This window comes from Marmota flaviventris, chromosome 11, assembly GCF_047511675.1.
Source record: "Marmota flaviventris isolate mMarFla1 chromosome 11, mMarFla1.hap1, whole genome shotgun sequence".
NCBI classification, from domain to species: Eukaryota; Metazoa; Chordata; class Mammalia; order Rodentia; family Sciuridae; genus Marmota; species Marmota flaviventris.
Window position 1 is genome coordinate 31,371,201 of NC_092508.1, and position 6,147 is coordinate 31,377,347.

Consider the following 6,147-nt stretch of genomic DNA (forward strand, 5'->3'; position numbering starts at 1 on the left):
AGTGTCCAATCTCCTTAGTAGGACTGGAAGTTCTTTTCTTCCAGAAGTTCCTCTCCACTCCTTTCTGGATGCTCTATACCTCCACAAAAAAACCTGCTTGCCATTATCTAAACACACCAAGATCTCTTGTCTCCCTGTACTTTGTCACATGTGTATCCTTTGCCCTTTTTCTCCTTCTTGCCATTGGAATGCCCATTCATCCTTCAATGCCCATCTCAAAAATCATCTTCTATGAATAATTTTTATTAATTGCCTGTATTTATAACACACTATGACAAAAAAGAGGATATAATGCCATATTCAGAGATATACATTATATAGAAAAGTAAAAAAAATCAAATTGGCAAATGATAGAAAAGTAGGATGCAGCCAGGGGTAGTGTCCAGTCACAAAGTGCTTTTAAAGCTATTTATAGTCACTCACCTAAGCCTCTGGGGCCTATGGGGGCTTATATGTCTTACTCCTACCCTAGGCAGTGAGCCTTGCAGATAAGAAATTTATCTTCATTATTTCTGTATCTCCAGTTTCTCAAATGGTGTCTGGCATCTGTTAAACACTGAAGAAGTGGTTATTGAATGAATGAGCACATGAACAGATAAGTGTAGTCATCTTTATGCCCCACTCCCTATACCGAATAATTCATGTATAATGTGTGAAGTGATAGAAAGAAATTCTGAAAAATACCCAATTACTTACAGACATGGCCATCCTCTGTGGGGAAAATAGAAAAATCGTTGGAAATACATCGAATAGTTGGACATATTCTCCATGTAAGAATGCCACAAATAAAAACTGCTTGGCGTATTTATAAAGTCTTTTCTTCCTCTTCACTCTCACAGGGGCAATCCCCTTCTTCCCCATCAATTGATATTTCAATGGGGGAGATACAAAAAACATGATGTAATAATGGGAAAGTGGGAATTCCCAAACTGAAGTAAAATCTAAACAGATTATCCCTTTTATAAGTTATCAAAGGGTAAAAGATGAAAATAGTATCTTAAGATATCAGTGATTTCCACAGTGCATATGGGGGACTTAAGGACTTTCTCAAATATTAAGGAAGCCAATTGTGAATGGTTGACTCTCAGGCTTTAAAAAGTACACAATCATACAAAAAGAAAAAAAGACATGTGCTTTGGCACACAGAATATTGTCTTCTTACCCACCTGAGCAATATGAACAGATGATTTATCATCCAGTAAAGATTTTTTTTAAATGCTGAAATTAAAATCCTAGGAATTGGACTAAAGACGTTTTTAAGTTGTAGAGATAGAAGAGACTTCAGAAATCATTTTTTTAATGAGGTGATGGGATTCAAGTCATGCTACCCCAAAACAGGGGTAGCATAGTCAGCACTTGAGAAAACAGCAGATGCAGGAAGGCCATTCTCTGAATTTCTCTTTTCCTCTGAAGCGGGTCACAAGACTCTCATTGGAGAGGTGCCCTCTCTATACCTGGAGGAAAGAAGCATCATTATCTCCAAAGACATAGGGACACAGATAAGAATATGAACAGGCCCTGTTTATTACTCATAGGACCCGCCCTCTTTGTCCAATTGTGCTTGCCCACTATGCCCACTCTTCATCAAACCTGAGCATAAAAATGCATTTACCCCTTTCTATTTATTTATTTAATTTTCTTCTCCTTCTCCTTCTCCTTCTTCTTCTTTGCAGGGAGGAGTACCAGGGATTGAACCCAGGGGCACTTAACTACTGAGCCACATTTCCACCTTATTTATTTATTTTTAAATTATCCCCCTTTCTTTGGCTCTTCATTTCTAAAGACTCTCACAACAGGTAAAACACGCTAAATAAATTTGGACGTTTTCCTCTCATTAATTTGTCTTTTGCTAATAAGGGCCTCAGCTGTGAACATACCAATGGGTGAGAAAAGAAATCTTTTCTCCCCTACAGAGGAAACTGAGACCTCAAGTATATTTGACTAGTCGTGAAATGACTGTGTAAAGATAACTGCACAGACAAAAGGTAATCTGCTTTGAGATGTAAGAAAAATTACATGTAAAGATTTCAGCTAAATGGGATTGGGTATGATTGGGATGAGATGAAGAGGCCTGGTATTCAACAACCCCTGGTCTTCAACAACCCCGAATCTCCTACAGCACACCCCCTGTCCCCTCTCCCTGAGTACAGAGAGGCTGGAGAACATGAAGAGGGTAGGATAAAGAAACTGGAAGGCTCAGCGCTAAGGACAACTATGGAAAAATGAATAGATGTGGGAAAATGAAGAAATCCGAAGTGCAAAAGTCAAAAACCTCATGATAATTATGAGAACAGAAAATGTACTAATTTTAGGCAAATTATTAGGGAAAAATTTTATAGCTACATTGTAAACTTTCTTTCAAGCATGTAATTAAAAAACCTGTCCTAATCTTTTTTTTTAATTATTTTTTAAGAACATGTCATTTTAAAATTCAGGTTTGTCTTTTTTTTTAAGATTCATATGTTAATTTGATCTACAGCAACACTAAGTACCATTTCTTCAGAAAAGCAAATTATACTATGGAAAAAAGTGCTTAGCAAGAGCTTCTGTTTTGTTCTTTGCGGGGGTGGAAGAGTTTCTAGATTATAGACATCAGAACAGAGTCTCATTATCTGCGCTGAGCATTGTGTCCTACCTTTGCTGTGCTGTGAGTAAAAATGGCTCCTAAATGGCCCCAATAGTCAGCGGCAGTTCAAGGTGCCTTTTAGAGCACAGCAGGAAAAGCTTGAGTTGGGTGGGATGCTTGACAATGTCATACTCAGTACTTTTAGACACCAGCCTTTGCTCTTGGTGAAAAAGATAATAAAAGGAGGGAAAAACCCAAATGACTTCAAATAAGCCTAGACTTCAAACATCTAAAGACTCAAAAGGCTGCTAGTTTGAGTTAAGGATCTTTTGTGGGTTGAGATTGATTTAGTTAATGCCCCACCCCTGACTTCCCAATAATGCACTTAAAAAAGAGAAATTGAAATTATCTTTTGGAACTCATATAAAGGGAAAAAAATGAGTCTATTTGACCTTAAGGTAAAGAAGAGGCTTGCCAATTGTCTTCAAGAATAAAATAGGATATTATGAGAGGATTGGTTGGCCTGTCCTAGAGGTATTTAGTAATAGTGTAAGCTATTTTCATTAATGACTAAAGGAATTAGTTTGAATTTAAACAAATAAAAAATGCATTCTAGTGAGAACTATTGGAAATCATAACCAACTGTAGCTGCCATGATCAAAACCATTTTTCCAATGACCTCACCAGGAACTGTAAACACAACAGGAGTGAGCAAGCCCAGAACTCACAGGGAAGAGCTGGCAGAATGGAAATGGAGTTTAGAACTGTGTTTTGCAGCGTTCCAGCCTCCATGTCCCAGAGCAGGAACAAGGTGTGAATTCAGAATTCAAAGAGGAGAGTTTAGTACCCAGCACTGGTACTAGAACCCTCTAAACCATAGGGCAAAATACTACAACCTGTCAGCCAGACATTTTAGTAAATAAAGTATCATTGGAACATAGCATCATTCGTTCATTTCCATATTGTCTATTGGTAATTTCATGCTACAATGATGGAGACAAATAGCTGCCATGGAGAATGTATCATTCATAAGCCCTTAAATATACATGTAGCCCTTTATAGAGAAAGTTTGCCAACCCTTGTTTTAATAGTTTTATTATTTGGACAGCCCTCTTTCCTTCATCCTCAATACAGAGTTAATGTCAAATTTTATTAGTTAAACCTTTATAAATTGTAATTCTTTTCTGCTTTTTCCCCCCAACATTACCTCAACATGACCATCTCTTCTTACCTGTCTTCAGTCTATTAACATACTGCTACCAGGCTATTCTTTGAAAAACTCAAGTCAGGAAATGCTTCTGACCTGCTAAAATACCTCCAATGCTCCTATCATTTGGTTAAAAAAAATTAAATCTAGCGCTCTTTCCATTGTTTGACCCCAGGTTACATTTCCAGACTCATTTTCCACCAGTTTCATGTACATTCAAGTCACTAATTTCTGGTAAACCCTACATTTCCCTATCTATGTGATTTTTTGCACTGACTCCTCTAATTTGAGAGAATGAAAAAGAAATTCTAATTCCATATCTGAGATAAAAAAAAAAATAGTGAAATAATCTCTCAATGAGAGACTTTAAAATGGAGATCAAAATCTTAGGTTTATTAAAAGACTATATTGATCCTCTCTACTGAACTATTGCCCATTCATGCCCTAGTTAGACCTGGTTCAAGGGAATAACTTGGATCTGCAAAATAAAGCACTATTAACAACCTTGACCTCACATCGATAGAGAAAGTAATAGAGATTAACATCCTAATGCTTAGATCAGCTCCCTCAAATAGATCAACATGAACCAATGGTTTTCTCCTACTAGTCGGTAGGGGTAAAGTAAAAAAGATGGGTGAATGACAGATGTTAGTTAAGGACCCTCACATTAGAGAGAGAGAGAGAGAGAGAGAGAGAGAGAGAGTTGACAGATTGACAGGGATGGTGGGTGCAACTTCCCAAGCACTTTTCATCAGTTTTTCTCATATCCTTTAGAATTAACTATAAAGTTTATTAACCAGAGTGTGACTAGCCTCTGCAAGACAGATCAGCTGTTCATCGAGACAGTCTTATTCTCACCTTCAAGGTGCTTCCTCAATCCACCCACTGCTTTGGCTTCCTCCTGTGACTACCGACTTGAAGCATGAAATTGCTCCCAGACTGTACGCTAATTAGATTAACTCCAAATCTGTGCTATTTTCAAACCTGAGAATATGATCCGTCTTCTATTTCCCAGCCAATATAACTATACTGTCCAATATAACTCACAAGAGGTTATTCAGTGTGATTAAATGGCAACAGTAATGTATTCCACTAATAAATTTCCAACAACATAAACATGCCCGAAATTTGCATATAAACTCCCTCGCATTGTGAAATTCCCAGAAGAAACTGAAGTCCAGAGATTAAATTCTCCTTCAAGTTAAAGTCCAAATAATTTAACATGCAAAAGAATTAATATCCTTAATTTTTCCTTCCTACATTATTATTCCACATAGGCTCAGCTAAAGGACTTAGGCTCAAATATTCAATAGTTTGGATTCCTTCAATTACTGCTGCCTAGGTTTTTTGTTTTTTTTTTAGTTGTAGTCAGACACTGTATCTTTATTTTATTTATTTATTATTATGTGGTGCTGAGGATCAGCGCCTTGCACATGTTAAGCGAGCGCTCTACCACTGAGCCACAACCCCAGCCCCTGACTGAGATTTTTGTCATTGAAAGAAGCATAATTTCTTTTGTTCCCCACATTAAAAGAATCCAAAGACATACCAAGATCACTACAGCAGCAGCACTATGCACGTACACTTAGAGATCAAGACAAACTCCAGGCCCTAGAGAGGTCATCTAAGGCAAAACTGTCAAATGAACACAATGGTTAGTCTACACCTACATGAATGTGGCCAAAGACAGTAGCAATGAGCCAGGGGTACTGCGGAAAGAAGGGTAAACAAAGAGGAAAAAATCTCAATTTTAGTCTTGCCAAGATGCCAGTCAGCTGATGATAAAAATTTAAAGTTTGTGACCATAAACTTAAATCCAACTGTGAGAATATTTTCATAAAATATTGTTACATCTGAGGGAAAATTCAGGGCATATTCTCTGTTCTCACAAAGAGGTATTGAATATATGTTAGGCTTCTTGGAAAGTTTAGAAATTTACATTGATTACTGCACAAGTCACAGGTCTTATTTCCATTTCCCCTTCCAATTTGGTTGTTTCCCTGGTATCATCCTGAATGTGGTTTTCTATTAAGACCCTAATTTCCATGCTTTCTTTTTCGCATGTATTTTCAGTTCTATGACACCATGTCTATTATCCCTTATCTCATGAAGCAAAATTCCATGGGCCTATGAATCCTGTTTCCTAGAATATATATTTTTCTACTCCCTACATTTTCTTCTGCTGGAATTTCAACTCAGCAGATCACTGAACTGAAGCTCCTATAAAGACTTAGAACATCTTTCTTCTAGAAATCTAGAGAAAGCTGATTTCTCTGCCCTGTCTCCTGAAAGAACTCGCTGAAAAGCACCTTCAGATTTAAGTAGCTTTTCATCTGTTCATATTTTTATGCAATGATATATTTCAGGGGCTCAT